This window comes from Mesoplodon bidens (assembly GCF_964165515.1).
Source record: "Mesoplodon bidens genome assembly, chromosome: 7".
NCBI lineage: Eukaryota > Metazoa > Chordata > Mammalia > Artiodactyla > Ziphiidae > Mesoplodon > Mesoplodon bidens.
The window spans coordinates 87,076,254-87,091,944 of NC_138164.1; positions in this window are offsets into that span (position 1 = coordinate 87,076,254).

Below are 15,691 nucleotides of genomic sequence, written 5' to 3' on the forward strand. Positions count from 1 at the left end.
ATCCTTTAACCTTGACAACTTAAAAATAATTTTTAAAATCCATTTTCTTTCACTTTCCTTTGTACCAACTTTTGAAGTTTGTTCTGGCCTTCATCATCTCTCACTTAAAGATTGTAATAGCTTCTAAATTTATCTCCCTGACTCTAGACTCTGTTCTCCTCAAATATATCATACACCATGGTTCCAACAGGGTGATTGTTGTAAAACTCAAATATGATTATGATAATTCTTCCATTAAAATATTCCATGATTCCTCAGTACCTACATTATAAATACAAATGAAATGGCCTGGTATACAAAACCTCTTACAGTCTGTTCCCAACCTACTTTATCAGACTCATCTTCCTTTACTCCTAATATACTTATTTCTCCCTCTTTCCCCTTTGTTTCCCTATACTCAAAGGGATCTCCCCATCTATAAGACATTTTTTGTCCCAATACATACTCAGTTTTTAATTTCAGAAATAAATACTGTATGAGGAAAGGAAGCAAAATCCTTTACCTGTCCTTTATTATATATGTTCTGACTTAGAGTACCATAGACTGTAACAATCTGAGAACTGGTAGCAAGTCCTTTGCCAAGTAAGTGAGAGGCAGTAATTTTATAAGACAACTATTGTCCTGTCAATTCATGCCTTCTCTTCTTTTTCTCCTCCTCTGGTCAAATTTCTAAACCCAAGTATAGCAACTTCCAGGGCATAACCAGGGGTAAAGTAGGTGGAAATGGCTGCAAACATGGGCGTAGATGTGACTGGTGATGTATCCAGACAGGTGAAGTCTCCACAATTAAAAGTATTGTTGGTGTGACAGAGACTGGAAAAACCCTGGTAATAGTTTATCTAGAAAAGTTTTTAAAACTTCTCCATCAGTTCATAAAATCATATAACCATGTAGTAGAAATGAAAGACAGCTAACAAACCAGAGCTGTGTTAAAAGATTATCTTCCAGAAACAGAGAATTGTTTGCATTGTCCAGCCCTCAAGCTGTAGAACTGGAAAAGAGATTCAAACATTACCCAAAGGCACAGGAAGTAGAAACAAGAGCAGTTGTACAAGCAAACACAAGTTTTTAGTCTAGGCAAAACCTATTTTATTCAAGGAAGAGTGTAAAGAAAGAAAACAAAACAATTAAAAATGTAGTACTGAGGGAAAATACTACAATATAAGGGAAATAAAATAGTATCTTACCTTAAAACCAAGAGTAAATAGATACCTTTGAAAATAATCTATTGTAACAGAAGAAAATATTTTTATAGCCTTAGTGAAATTCAGTAACAGATGTATAATAAACATGGAGGACAAAAAAAGTGAAATAAAGAGTTAAGATAAACAGAAAAATGAATAAGAAAGAACTGCTAGAAAATTAACAATAAAAGAACTTCATTAACTGCCACATTGCAGTAAGAGCACATAATACTAGGGAAAATTGAATTGGTTAAATATAGGAGAACCTTGAGCTAGACTCTACAGAGATAAAATTAAGAAAACTATGGGATAGAGTGCTATATTTAAATAGATTGAGGATTTATTAAATGTCAAGCTCTATATAGTATTTATCTATTAGATCTAATTTTCATGCATTATAATACAGTTAATTCTAATAACAAATCTGTCAGATGGACATTACTATCTTCCTCTATTTACAGATGAGAAAATCAGAGTTTAAGAGGTTAACTTGCTCAAGCCTGGACAGATGGTGAGTACAAGCACTGTTGACTCCAGGTTGAGGAAAATGTTGTTAACTATTCTTCTTATAAAAATAAAAATATCTTTCTATCATAAAAGACTAAAACTATAGTTGAAAGACTGAGAACAATATATGTAAGACATATGACAACCAAAGACATGTAATTAGCTTATTTTAACTGTAAAAGGAAAACATGAGCAATGAACACCATATGAGAGAAAATGGGAAAATAATAAAAGAAAAAACATGGCCAAGTAAAATACTTAGAGTAAATAATAATTTTACTAGTAACATAATAATTTTAAAACAAGGCAATGGAATACATTTTTTCATGTTTTAAATCAACAAAAAGGAAATGAATGATACTGAGTGTCAGTGATAGATGAAAACAAGAACACTTTCGTTGACTACTGGTGCTAATACACGTGGGCATAAATTTGCTGGAGAATCATTTAGCAGTGAGAGTTAAAAGCCTTAAAAATGAATAAGACTTTTAAGCCAAAAGTTTACTCTCAAGAATTCATCATAGATAAATTAATTTTACAAGTGCACAATCACATGTGTTTATTACAACATACATTTATTATAGTATTGTTTATCATAGGGAAAAAAAGAAATAGTTAATGTTCTAATAAGGGACATTAAATAAGTTATTGAATATACAATGAATCATTTTTTAATGAAATGATTTCCAGATATTCAGAATGATGTTACATCTGTATGATCAGATGGGAAAAAGATGCCTCAGTTACAATATGAGAAAAAAATATAGAAAAGCATGTATGACATGCTCTATGACACTCTTTTTGCTTATTTGTGTTTTGCATTCTTTCCATAAAGAACTTGGATTATTCATGTTAAAGTAAATAGAAACTTCTCAGTGAATAAGATTCTTGGTTTTCCATAAATTTAATGTAATAAAGCTCCTGTTCCAAAGGTAACATCTTCATCTTCCTCTTCTGACAACAGCACCCTAAGTCAATCATACCAATATTTTGCTAAGGACAGACAACTAGGAAAGATACACCACAGCAGAATGGCCTGGAAGGAACTGGAACCATTCGTGGAATGAAGTTCCTCCCAGTTGCCCCCAGAGGCTGAGAGGAAGGAGTAGAGATACTCTGGAGCCCCCCATTCCTGTCCTCTGAGATCCTCTGCCTGTGCCTCCCATGAGTCTAACTCAGTCAGAAGCCAGGTGGTGTGGAAGTCTGCCGTTCAGTAGCAGGGAAAGTGTGAGAACTAGATATAAGGAAAATAGGACCAGGAGCAGCACAGGCAAGTATACAAACCACATGGGTAGATGCCACTTTGAATTCTCTGTAGGTCAACATCATTCAGAAGTACCTGGTCTGAGGGGTTCAAGGTTAAGAGTGATCCACATGTAGAGAGCCAGTGGGCTATAGGTAGTTTCATTCTGGTTTGCCTAGGATAGACTTGCTTTATGTTGGTTGTTTTAGTATAAATTTTAATAATGCTTTTTGTCACTCTCACAAATGTCTCACTTTAAATGATAAATTACATCATTGTCCTAGCTATAAGACTTCCTCCCTTTCTCAGATTCTTTTTGATTTTTATCTATATTTTCTAAAATTGGTAGAGGTAATACCAAGAAAGTGGATGTATGTGGCCATATTATCTATATATATTGGAGGACAAACAAAATGGAATCCTTTGGAATAGCAAATTCAATAAACACAGAAAAGAATCCATGCAAAAATCAAGTTTTCAGTCCCAGAAGCTATTCTAATCCTCATAAGCTGCTGTTAGAATATTAAACTGGGACTGAATTTTTATTTAAATATCTTGAAGTCCATAACATGTAGTAAATTAGTAAATGAAGCAAAAACAAAGTAATAAAATATCTAGAAAAAGATGTGGATGAATATTTACCTGATCTCACAGTAAAAAAAGGACTAAATCACATTAAGAAAGAAGCATAAAGAAAAGCTTAATACAACCTAATATAAGTTAATAGAGGAGATTTCTAGGTGATGAAATATTAGTTGTTATTCATTTTATTCTTTCAGTTTTTCTATAGTTTCCATTTTTCTACACTGGATTTGAATTAATTTTATAATCTAACAGAGTATTTAGAGATAAAGTTTGTAGTAATTATATAAATGAATTAATCTAAATGCCTTAATGCTTAGCATATAATGAGACCTCAATAAATGATAGATATTCATATTTGGTGGTATAAAATAACTTGATTACTTAAGACTAATTTTTTTATTAAAATATGTAAGGGTTATTATGGCTAAAACTTCACCAGCATTTTGATGTCCACAGGTTTAAAATTAATGAAAATAACAAAAATGTTTAATTAAGACTTTATTTTTTAGGGAAGTTTTAGATTTACAGCAGAATTAAGAGGGGAATACTCCCCACTCCAAACATGTGTAACTCTTGGTGTCATACATTCTTTAAGTTTGGACAAATGTATAATGACATATAGCAATCATTACAATATCATAGAGTATTTTCACTGCCCTAAAAATCCTTTGTGCTTTGCCTTTTCACCCCCTACCACTACACCCCGGGAATCACTGATCTTTTTATTGTCTCCATAGTTTTATCTTTTCTAGACTGTTAAATAGTTGGAATTGTGCAGTTTGTAGTGGTTTCAGATTGGCTTCTTTTACTTAGTAAAATGCATTTAAGTTTTCTCCATGTCTTTTCATGGCTTGATAGCTCAGTTTTTTTTAAAGCCCTGAGTAATATTCCATTGCCTGGATGTACCACAGTTTATTTATATGTTCACTTATTGAAGGACTTCTTGGTTACTTCCAAGTTTTGGCAATTATGAGCAAAGACGCTAGAGAAATCTGCGTGCAGGTTTTTGTGTGGACATACATTTTAAGCTCCTTTAGGAGTGTAATTGTTGGACTGTATTATAAGACTCTGTTTAGTTTTGTAAGAAACCACCAAACTGTCTTCCAAAGTGGCTGTACCTCTTTGCATTCCCACCAGCAATGTATGAGAATTCCTGTTGTTCCACATCCTTACGAGCATTTGGTATTGTCAGTGTTCTGGATTTTGGCCATTCTAATACGTATGCAATGGTCTTTCATTGTTGCTTTAATTTGCATCTCCCTGGTGACATATGATGTGGAGGATCTTCTCATATGCTTATTTGCCATTTGTGTATCTTCTTTGGTGAGATATCATAATAAATATTTTTTAGTGAAGTTGATTAATTTTTGGTTCTCTAAATCCTAAACCTTGAAATTGGGACAGGAATAATTTTTATTTAGTTACAAAATGGCAATATATAAAACAGAACTTTGCATTTGAATGTTTTAAGTTGGAAGTCATAAAATAAAAATGCAGGTTTTAAGACTTTAAGAAGTTTTAAAAAGACTGCATGTAGCACAGGCATTTCTAGGAAAAATGTTATGTTTTTCCAGGAACACAGTGAACAAGAGAAAAGAATGTTGATCATTCTTTCTAAAGGAGGGCAGCAATCTTATTTTGAGGTAATTAAAATTACCTTGAATTTTTAGAGTTCAAATTGGTATAGTTTCATTTTTATTAATAGGTGGGTGTCAAAGAGAAAGGAAATATACTGGGAAAATGAAAAGTCAGTGTTAATTGGATGTATTAAAAAACTGGCCAGAAAAGATAAATTTTTTTCTGTAGTTTTGTAAGATGACATGCAAGCATAAGGCAAAACAGTGATTGTTTTATTTTTGTTTTGTTTTGGCATGTTTACTTTCAATGCTTTATTCATTGTGTTCTTTCATAATTGAGCTCTTTTTTATCTGTTATTTAAAATTTTTTTATTGAATTGTAGTTGATTTACAATATTCTATTAGTTTCAGGTGTGCAGCATAGTGATTTGATATTTTTGCAGATTATACTCTATTATAGATTATTACAAGATAATGGCTATAATTCCCTGTGTTATACAGTATATCCTTGTTGCTTATCTATTTTATGCATATTAGTTTTTATCTGTTAATCCCATACCCCTAATTTGCCCCTCCTCCCTTCCCTCTCCCCTTTGGTAACCACAAGTTTGTTTTATATCTTTGTGAGTTTGTTTCTGTTTTGTGTAACATTCTTTTATGTTATTTTTTAGACTCCACATGTAAGTGACATCATACAGTGTTTGTCTGATTTATATTCACTAAGCATAATATTCTCTAGATCTATCACATTGCTGCAAATGGCAGAATTTCATTCTTTTTTATGACTAATATTTCATTATATATATATATGCTGCTTAATCCAATTGTCTGTTGATGGGCTTTTGGGATGCTTCCATGTCTTCGCTATTGTAAATAGTGAAACAGTGGATGTTTTAATAGCACTAAACTTTTAACTTTAAGAGAGACCTAATTTTTTTTCTATGATGTCACCAATGCTCAAAACATGTTAGATATAGCTTGTGGGGGGGGGGAATTGATCTCACAGTGTGTGACACATTCTTTGAAACATTGTCATAGGCAGAAAATCTCCAGCTTCGAAGTCACATTTTATTTTGTACTTTATTTTGAATGGAGAGATTGACTAAGCTAGGGAATACTAGTTTAGGGATAAATGTTTGGTGGACTATAAGAATATTGATTTTCTTCTGTTGTATGAAACCTGGTTTTGGTGATAATTCTGAAAAAGTAATGTGGTAGATTGAATTATAAGTTTCTAATGATTTATTTCCTTTCCACCTGTCTCTTCCTTCCCTGTAGGCATTAGTTTTGAGCTTGGTTTTATGACATGCTTTGGCTAATGGCATATAAGCAGAAATGACATTTGCCATACCTAGGCAGAAGCTTTAAGCGTGCCTTCAAGGTTTGGCTCTTTGTCTCTTTCATTCCTACCCTTTGCCATGAGAGAGGAGGATTTTCAGATAGTAGATACCTCTGGGTTCCAGAATGAGAAGAAACATGGAAACCCATGTTTCTTCTCTCTTGCTCTGTAACATGTTTCTCATGTTATAGAGCAAGACATTATTAATAATAATAATAATAATAATATTTTGTAAGCCTATAAGATATAGGAGTTATTAATTACTACAAAGATTAACCAGTAAAGTAAATGCCAGAAGTGGAATGATGCCAAAAAGCACCCTAAAATAAAGAACAAGGAAGTATGTAGCAAGTAAACTGATAAAGGAGGCAAGAAATATGCCAAAACAAAACAGAAACAAAAAAACAAAACAATCGCTGTTTTGCCTTATACTTGCATGCTGTCTCACACAACTACAGGCTAATTTATTTTTTCTGGCCAGTTTTTTAATACATCCACTTAACACAGACTTTTCATTTTCCCAGTATATTTCCTTTTTCTTTGTCATCCAGATTGCTAATCCAGAGAACTGTGAACAAGTAAAACACTTGTTCTAAGCCACTAGGTTTTGGGGTAAATATTTGTTGCACAGCGACTAGTTAACATATATATGACATAAGGGGGCTTATTTAACCCCCTTGATCAGTTGCTTTATCTACAAAACAAGGCTAATGATATTTATTTCAGTGTTTTTATGTGGCAAGGCCAGACATATAGCAGGTTCTTAAAAAAATGTTTATCCCCCTTTTCATCATTTTTCCTCTCTCCTCTTTTTCTCTTTTTCCTTCCTCTGTTGCTTCTTCTCTCCTCCTCCCAGTGGCATTATAAGAACAATACTGTTGGAATCAATTTGTAGCCTACCAAGATGGTTACTTCAAAGAGGCCAAATAACTTATTCATTTGGCTAAGTCAATACTAACAAGTTGGTATAAAATTAGCTGCATCCCATTATAGATAGATTTGATAAAAATCTCATTAAATACAGGGGAAAAGTGTACATCCCTGTAGAAGTACAAGTTTTCCTATAAATATCCTATAAGATTTCCTATAAAATCTTCTTCTAAGTGATATATTTCTCAACTAGTCATGATGTTTCTCATCAGTAGAGTGAAATCTGTATGTTTGCATGTCTAGTCTTATTTCTATGCCAAAAAAAGAAAACAAAATCTTTCTTTGGCAAAGCCAGTAGACCAACAAGACATTTTTTATTCATCTAGCTTAATCAAAACTTGTAATCAGTGAATAAGAATCATTTGCCTAAAAGAAAAAAAAATGGGTCTAAGATTGAATGACTCATGCAGGAACTTTATGATTTTGCTCTGCGCTTTATGAAGTAATTTCATAATCATATGTAATTATTTTAAATATTTTATAAACTACAGTGACTTTTTAATAAGAGTTTCTAATTATCCAATACAGTTTCTAGAAAGATTTGCTGAATATGTAGTATACGTGTGATGAGTCATTTGTTATCCAAAAGCTTGTGAAGAAACCCTCATTCCTAAAAATAGGGTTCCCATAGATTTGATACTGGCTGTAATTTTTCACTTGAGACATTTCCTTTTATATCTCTGACTCCACTTTTGGTAAATCATGATACATAACTATATAAAACATCACATAATCTAAAAAAAGGGAATAAAGGTGCCAACTGTACCACATCACACACAGTACACTATGCACCAAAAAATTAAACTAGCAAGTGAATTCCAGGATATGGAGGATTATATTTTTAGTTTTCCTTACACTTTGATTCACTATCTTCCACCTTACCCCTGTACCCCAACTTCTTGTAAATTTATGAGATCTGGCATACACTGACAATAGGGAAAACTTAATTATTAACATAATGAGAACATTTCTTTTTTTTGTTTAATTTCTTGGGATAAAGCTACCACATTAGTACAAGAGTTCATTCATTCTTGTGTATAAAGGATAGCACTCTAACAATGTATCTTATCTTTAACATTTCCTCTAGGAAACAGAATCAGGTTAGGAACAGAGTTATCTCTTAGACTGGATGTCTTCTGAATACTCAGTGCCCCAGTCACACGACAAAGTGTGGAAACATGAATTCATATTAGAATATAACATAAAATCCAGGTTAAAAAGCTATATGGGGGCTTCCCTGGTGGCGCAGTGGTTGAGAGTCCGCCTGCCGATGCAGGGGACACGGGTTTGCGCCCCGGTCCAGGAAGATCCCACATGCCGCGGAGCGGCTGGGCCCGTGAGCCATGGCCGCTGAGCCTGCGCGTCCGGAGCCTGTGCTCCGCAACGGGAGAGGCCACAACAGTGAGAGGCCCGCGTACCACAAAAAAAAAAAAAAAAAAAAAAAAGCTATATGGGGGCTTCCCTGGTGGCACAGTGGTTGAGAGTCCGCCTGCCGATGCAGGGGACATGGGTTCGTGCCCCTGTCTGGGAAGATCCCACATGCCGTGGAGCGGCTGGGCCTGTGAGCCATGGCCACTGAGCCTGCACGTCCAGAGCTTGTGCTCCGCAATGGGAGAGGCCACAACAGTGAGAAACCCACATACCGCAAAAAAAAAAAAAAAAAAAAAAAGCTATATGGGTTGAAAATTGTTGTGCCATTCCTACAAATCTAAAGAATGACATTGTATGGTATGAGATTGTTACATTTTTGGTGCACCCTTGTAAGTTTCTGGAGGAATCCACAGATTGGGTCCATTTTAGGTTTTGATTAAGTTTGAATAAGCTTCCTTATTATACATCCACCTAAAATGTTCTGGTCCAATCGGATCAAATCAGTATTTTAAAATACTTTATTAAAAAAAAAACTTGGTTTTTGTCTTCTTTGGCAAAATTTTTTCAAAGTATCTGTGATGTTTTTGCAGGACTTGCTAGGTAACAGAGCACATGCTTCAGGTTTATTAAGTTCATCCTGAAATGCTTGTTTCTGCTCAGGAAATGTTTTTACATCACAAGTTAGCTCATAGCCAACACTGTTGTATCATAGATAGCTTTGGATAGAAGCCTTTCAAAATGATGCAACTCTCTCTGGTCCAAATCTCTCATTTAATGGATGGGAAACTAGTTCCTAAGAGGTTAATATGCTTTCCTAAGGTCACGCAGCTTTGAGGAAAAAAAAAAAGAAAAGTAAAAAACAAAACTCCTGCAGAATCTCTTGTTGTAGTGATTCATTCAAGGGTAGGCACTTGACCAAAATTTGGCCAGTTAGAATAATTTTGCTAGCCATAGTGATTACTTCAGGAATGCTTCACTGAAACAAGATGGTGTAATCAGAATAAATTCCAGAACTCATACAAAATTCACAAGAGGTCTTTTTATTTCCTGTGCTGAACTTGAAAGATTGGTAGTTTTGGTGGTGAGGGCAGCCATGTAGATACTTCAAGGAAGCAAGCCAGCTGAATGAAGCTGGATAGATTGTTATTCCTCCCCAGTACTTACATATCTTCCTGATATATCCCTGATGATTTCAATTACGTAAACTGTTGACCTGAAACAAATAGACTGCCACATATTTCTCCAGCAAAGATGGGTTTATTCACGATCAGCAGAGAATTGCAATTTGGGGTTTGCAGCCACGCAAGGCACGTGCAAGTCCCCACACAGCAAGGGAAGGAGAGGGCTTTTATAGAGGGGAAAGGTGGTTGGGAGGGCTACAGTAAACAGAGAGTCCATGGCTTTTCATTGGCTGAGTCCTTGCCAGTAAAGAAGAGCACTTTCTTCTTCCTGTTGGGCTCTGCGATTGTCGCAGGGTGTGAGAGCACCCCATCTGGTCCACAAACTCTTTTTTTTTTTTTTTGCGGTACGCGGGCCTCTCACTGTTGTGGCCTCTCCCATTGCGGAGCACAGGCTCCGGACGTGCAGGCTCAGCGGCCATGGCTCACGGGCCCAGTCGCTCCGCGGCATGTGGGATCTTCCCGCACCAGGGAACGAACCCACGTCCCCTGCATCGGCAGGTGGACTCTCAACCACTGCACCACCAGGGAAGCCCCACGAACTCTATTTAATTGAGGTTTCTGTTTATCAATTTTTTACAAAACCAATATATTTCTTCTATTTTTGATGTATGCTTTTAATTAGCTTAAGTAAATTTGAGTTGAGTTGTCTGTCACATGGAAAGTGTCCTGATAGATGAACTCTACATAATTTACTCGATTGTTAAAGCAATGTAAGACTTTTAGATCCCTCTAATACATTGACAATGTGAAAAAGAATGCTTTGTGTAGAAGTCTTTCTTTGTATTTCAGGATTATCTCCCTAAAAGCGATATAACAGAGACTCTTAACAATGGAATTCTTAAATATGAGAGAGATTCTTGAATATGGAATTAGTGGGCCAAGAAAAATGAATATTTTTAAGACTCCTTATACATATTTTCCAATTACCTTCTAAAAATGAGCAAGCTTTATTTCTATTAAAACTATATGGGCTGATTTTTCTCATGCAAATTTTGTTAGACTTGAATACTATCACTTAAAATAACATTGTTCCTAGTTCAGGGCAAAGCTGGTACCTCATTTTCAAAAAGGAAAGTTAATTTTTTAACTAGTCCTTTAGGTTTCTTTAGGATGGGTGACGTGAAAGTCATAGCAAAACCATTCCATCTGAAGCAGTTGCAGGTTGACAAAGTCTCTGACTTTGCAACCAAAGTATCCCTAACTGCAGGGAGAAGCAGAATAAGTCTGTTTGGGATGCTGTTGAGTAGGACAGAGAGCAATGAAACCCACCAAAAAAACAGGACATTTATTGGAAATCAAATTTTATTTTTAAAAGTTATTTTCTTTCTACTTTGTATCAGAACTACATATATTTGTAATCTGAAAGCAATGATTCAAATGTTTCTTCTTATACTTTTACTTCAAATTATTTATATTCAAAGAGTGTGAGTAATTTAGTTTGAGAAACTCAAAGAGAATGAGACTAGATCACCAGTTATTTTGAAATATAGAAATAATAGAAACCCCTCAAGAAACAGCAGAAAGATGTTTCTTCTGGAAACTTTAAGTACTCCAAAGAGCAAATATTATACTTCAATATTCCTTTTATTTTGACCCAATTTTATATCCTGATGAATAAAATATGTTATATAATATAATTAATAACAAATCCCAATGGGACAGCAGTAACTATGTGTATATTTCCTTTTGTAATTGTAAGTGGACATTCTGTGTAACCATACATGGCAGGCTATCTGATTGAAAAGAGAAGATTCAATTAGTGACAGAGATGTGAGAGATGTGATAACTGACAGTTTTAATCATGTGTTGTGAGGAGCGCATACATCTATGGAATAGGTTAAGAATATTTTCCCCTCAGTTTAGAGGGAAGTAGTCTCAAGTTAGGCCTCTATATAACATGCTCAAAATTGCAAAGAGGTGTATCAGAGCAAGGCTCAGAAACCCCAAAGTTGTCGTTGATATTGTTTTTAATTCTGTTACCTGCTATATGTTATATACTTCATTCTACAGAATTAAATTATTTAACTATGGAAAAAGGAAACACATTACTAATCCTATAATCATAATTCTAGGAGTGAATTTTTCTTGGTGATGCAGTTTCTGTTGAGATGTTCTTTTTATGACACTGTCACAGCAGTAATTATCATGAACGGAAGACATTGTCCTATAGGGAACAGAGCCTGTGCCTCACCTGATCTAAGCTGGTGTTTTGTGACATTTGAATAAATTAGTAATACTCTGCTTTTTGGAAGAAAAATGTTCTATCATTACTAAAATGTAATTTTAAAAATCTCATTTAAGAAAAGCTCAGAATGGTTATATCCTTTTTTTTTTTCCAGATGTACTGACTTATTGAGTAGGATCATTCTCTGATAATTCTGTAATGAATAATACTCATACTAATATCCTGATCATCCTTAAACAATAACCATTGTCATGGTAACTACATATCACGGGAAAACAAACTGTGCAAATGAGCTTCTTCCATAGCTTTAATTATGTGAATAGAAAATTGAAGGAGTACATTTTAAGGATTCAGTTTCCTATTTAAGTATTGACTAAAGTAAATGACTCAAGCACTTCTGCACATCTGACTGTTGATATGTTGAAGATGTTAACATGATTACGTCTGTCTGGATTTGTGTTGACGTTCAATACAGGAAACAATTTAAATTTCTGATTAATGTTTTACTTTAAAGCACAGTAATGAAGTCTGATTCAGTTGTTTTAATCAGCTATTCTGATTGCTATTTTCTGGATTCAGTGCATGTAATTTAATGACTGCTCTGAAGTGAACTACTGATTTTTCACTTCTAATACAATCAGTTTGATAGTTGGACAGGAAAAGTAAGGGCTACCATTGCAGATTTATTTATTCATTTAGCTTATATTTATAAAGCACTTGCAGTATGTACTGGGTGCCGTTAAGAGTACTCAAGTGAAAGTTAGATGTCTAATCCCCTTATAACTTAGACTCAGTAGGAGTCCATAAGATGAAACAACTAAAATGCAAGATGGTATGGGCTATGTGCATATCACTGGTATAAGTGTTCCTGGTGAATGGAACACATTCAAGGCTATGTTATCAATGTGAGACCATGCAGATTGAATAAAAGGTTCAGATTGGAGAGAAGTGGGAACTTAAGAAAGAAAAGACAGATTAAGGAGGCTGGTGATAGAGAGGCTTATTAAAAGGCATTATAAGTCCACATGAATGACTTAGATAATTACAGATAATTACAAATCAGTGCATGGGAGGGTTTTTTTTCCCCTTCTTTTTCTTCTTCAAATGGAGATTTTCTAGAGTAGTTCAGAAAATCAGAAAACCATAAAGAATAGGATATTCCTAAAACCATAAAATGAGGAATAGATCATGGCCAGCAAATTCAAATATTGACGTCATAACCCTCTTTGAAAATCAGAGCACTGAAGAGTAATAACACACTCACACACACAAGATTCAGGATGAAAAGAAAGACACAAAGGTGGCATTGTTAAGGAATTGATTTTTAGTCTGCTTGATCAAAAGGGTGCTATGTCCAAGGCTTTTCTAATAAGGATTGCAAAGGCAGCATCACAGAAGTAAGGGATAGTAGGAATGGAGAATTTAAGCATATGCTGAATGTTTCACTGTACTAAAAACAGAGGATTTGATAAATGCTTAATTTCTCTTGAAAAATTAACAGCTGCATTGAGAAAGCAGCTGTTTTGGGGTGACTCTGACAACCAAGGAGAAAAGTTTTATAGATATAGGTCTGAGGTACCTCTTAGTAGAAGAGAGTCATGTTATATTGGATAAACACATAGCAAAGAAGAAACTACTGAACATTATTAGAAGATATTCTCATCTTCCTGAAAGTCCATTATGAAAATATAAGCATAAAAGAATAACTATGTTCTGTTAATAGCCTTCCAACTAAGTACCAAAAACATAATATAGAAAGCTGTGAGTTTAAATTTAGCAAATTATTAAGCAGATGTTAGCTAACTAGGAAGAAAACCCTATATATAAGGAACTTAAAATTGATATATCATTGGCATTAGGTGCTTCCAGAGGTAGTAGACTTGCAGGTAAACTTTACACTGAAATACTAGAAGATTTTTTCTCCCCAAATATCAACCTTTATCTGATAAATCTTAAGGGGAAAATAAAGTAAGAAAAGCAATTATAAAAGCAAACAAGAACAACAAGATCAAACATTTTCACTGCTTCTGGCTCAGCCTCTGATGTCAATATTTCACAAGTATTATTTCATCAAATTATCATCATTCCAGAGAGACAGCATTGAAAGTTAGATTTTAATAGGAATAAGCCCTGAGATAAGAAAATGCTCATTCTGAAGTCAATTATGGAATAAAGAAATCAGGAGCTTTCACTGAGTCTTACATTTGGTGGGGGTTTATACACTTAAGTGTATTTTTCCAATAAAATGTTAATTTTAATATCCGATAATGAATGGTTAAGTGTTACATTATAAATCTCATCAAAGTCATTTATGCTGCCCAAGAACCAGGAGAGAGTCTAGTACCTTCCTACTCAAAGTATGATCTGTAGAATGGCAGCAATGACATTTCCTGGGAGCTTGCTAGAAATGGAAACTCTTAGAGCAGACCCCAGGTACACTGAATCAGAATCTGCATTTTAACGAGATCCCAGTTTAAGTTGAGAACATTAACGATTGAAGGGCACTGGTCTAGAGCACCCCACTCAGTTATAACATCTACTTCCTTTCTTTCTGCCGAGAAGTTTCTATATTATATAGGTTTTTCCCCACCATTGGCAGATTTCTCCTCGTGGTTTTTAAATGAGTTCTTTGGCAAGAATATGTGACTGTTTTGAGTTATAATTAAATTTGGTGGGCTCTAGGGATGCTGCATGAATGGAACATAGATCTTAGCATTCTGCAGTTCACTTATTCACTCTTTCAAATGACTCTTTGAGAACAGATCTGGGGCTCTGGATACACGATGCCAACATAAATTGAAAAGTGAAGAAAAATGCAACATAAATTTTCTTTGGTATGGCAAATGATGTTAGGCAGTATTACAGATAGCATTTGTCTCCAGCCTTCTGGAATTAGAATACGACTCAATGCCATGAGGAATCAGGTCGCTGCTCTGGCAAGAAATATGATCTGTGTTATGATTCAGAACTCAGCAGAAAATGGTCTTCTCACTTTAATCCCTTTGCAGCTTTGAGCTGGTTATGCCATCTGTATCAGTCAAGTATTACTGTGTAACAAACACAGCAAACCTAATTTATTAGTTCCTGACCCAATGAGTAAGCAATTTGGACTGGGCTTGGTTGAGTTGTTTTGTCTATCTTGCCTGGGTTCACTCAAGCCACTACAATTAGCTTATGAATCACATGAGAGTTGATTGATCCTGGATGGCCTTTTCCATGTCTGGTTTTTGGCTGGGGTTGTTAAGCTACATGTCTTTAGAAGGCTAACCCAAGCTTTTTCGCATGGAAACTGAGTTCCAAAAACAGTAAGTCCCAATGTACAGGCACTTTTTAAGTCTCTAATTGAATCATTCTTGCTAATCTTCCATTAGCTAAAGCAAGCCACACAGCTAAGTCCAGATTCAAGGGGTAAAGATATACATAGATTCTATTACTTGATAGATGCAGTAAAATGCCATGGCCATTATTTTTTTCTCAACTTACCACCTCTCTATCCCAAAATAATGAATAGGTTTTATGAACTTGTACCTCCTTCTTTGTCAGCATTTTCAGTTATTAGAAGAAAACCCCATGGCAATGAAACTACTGT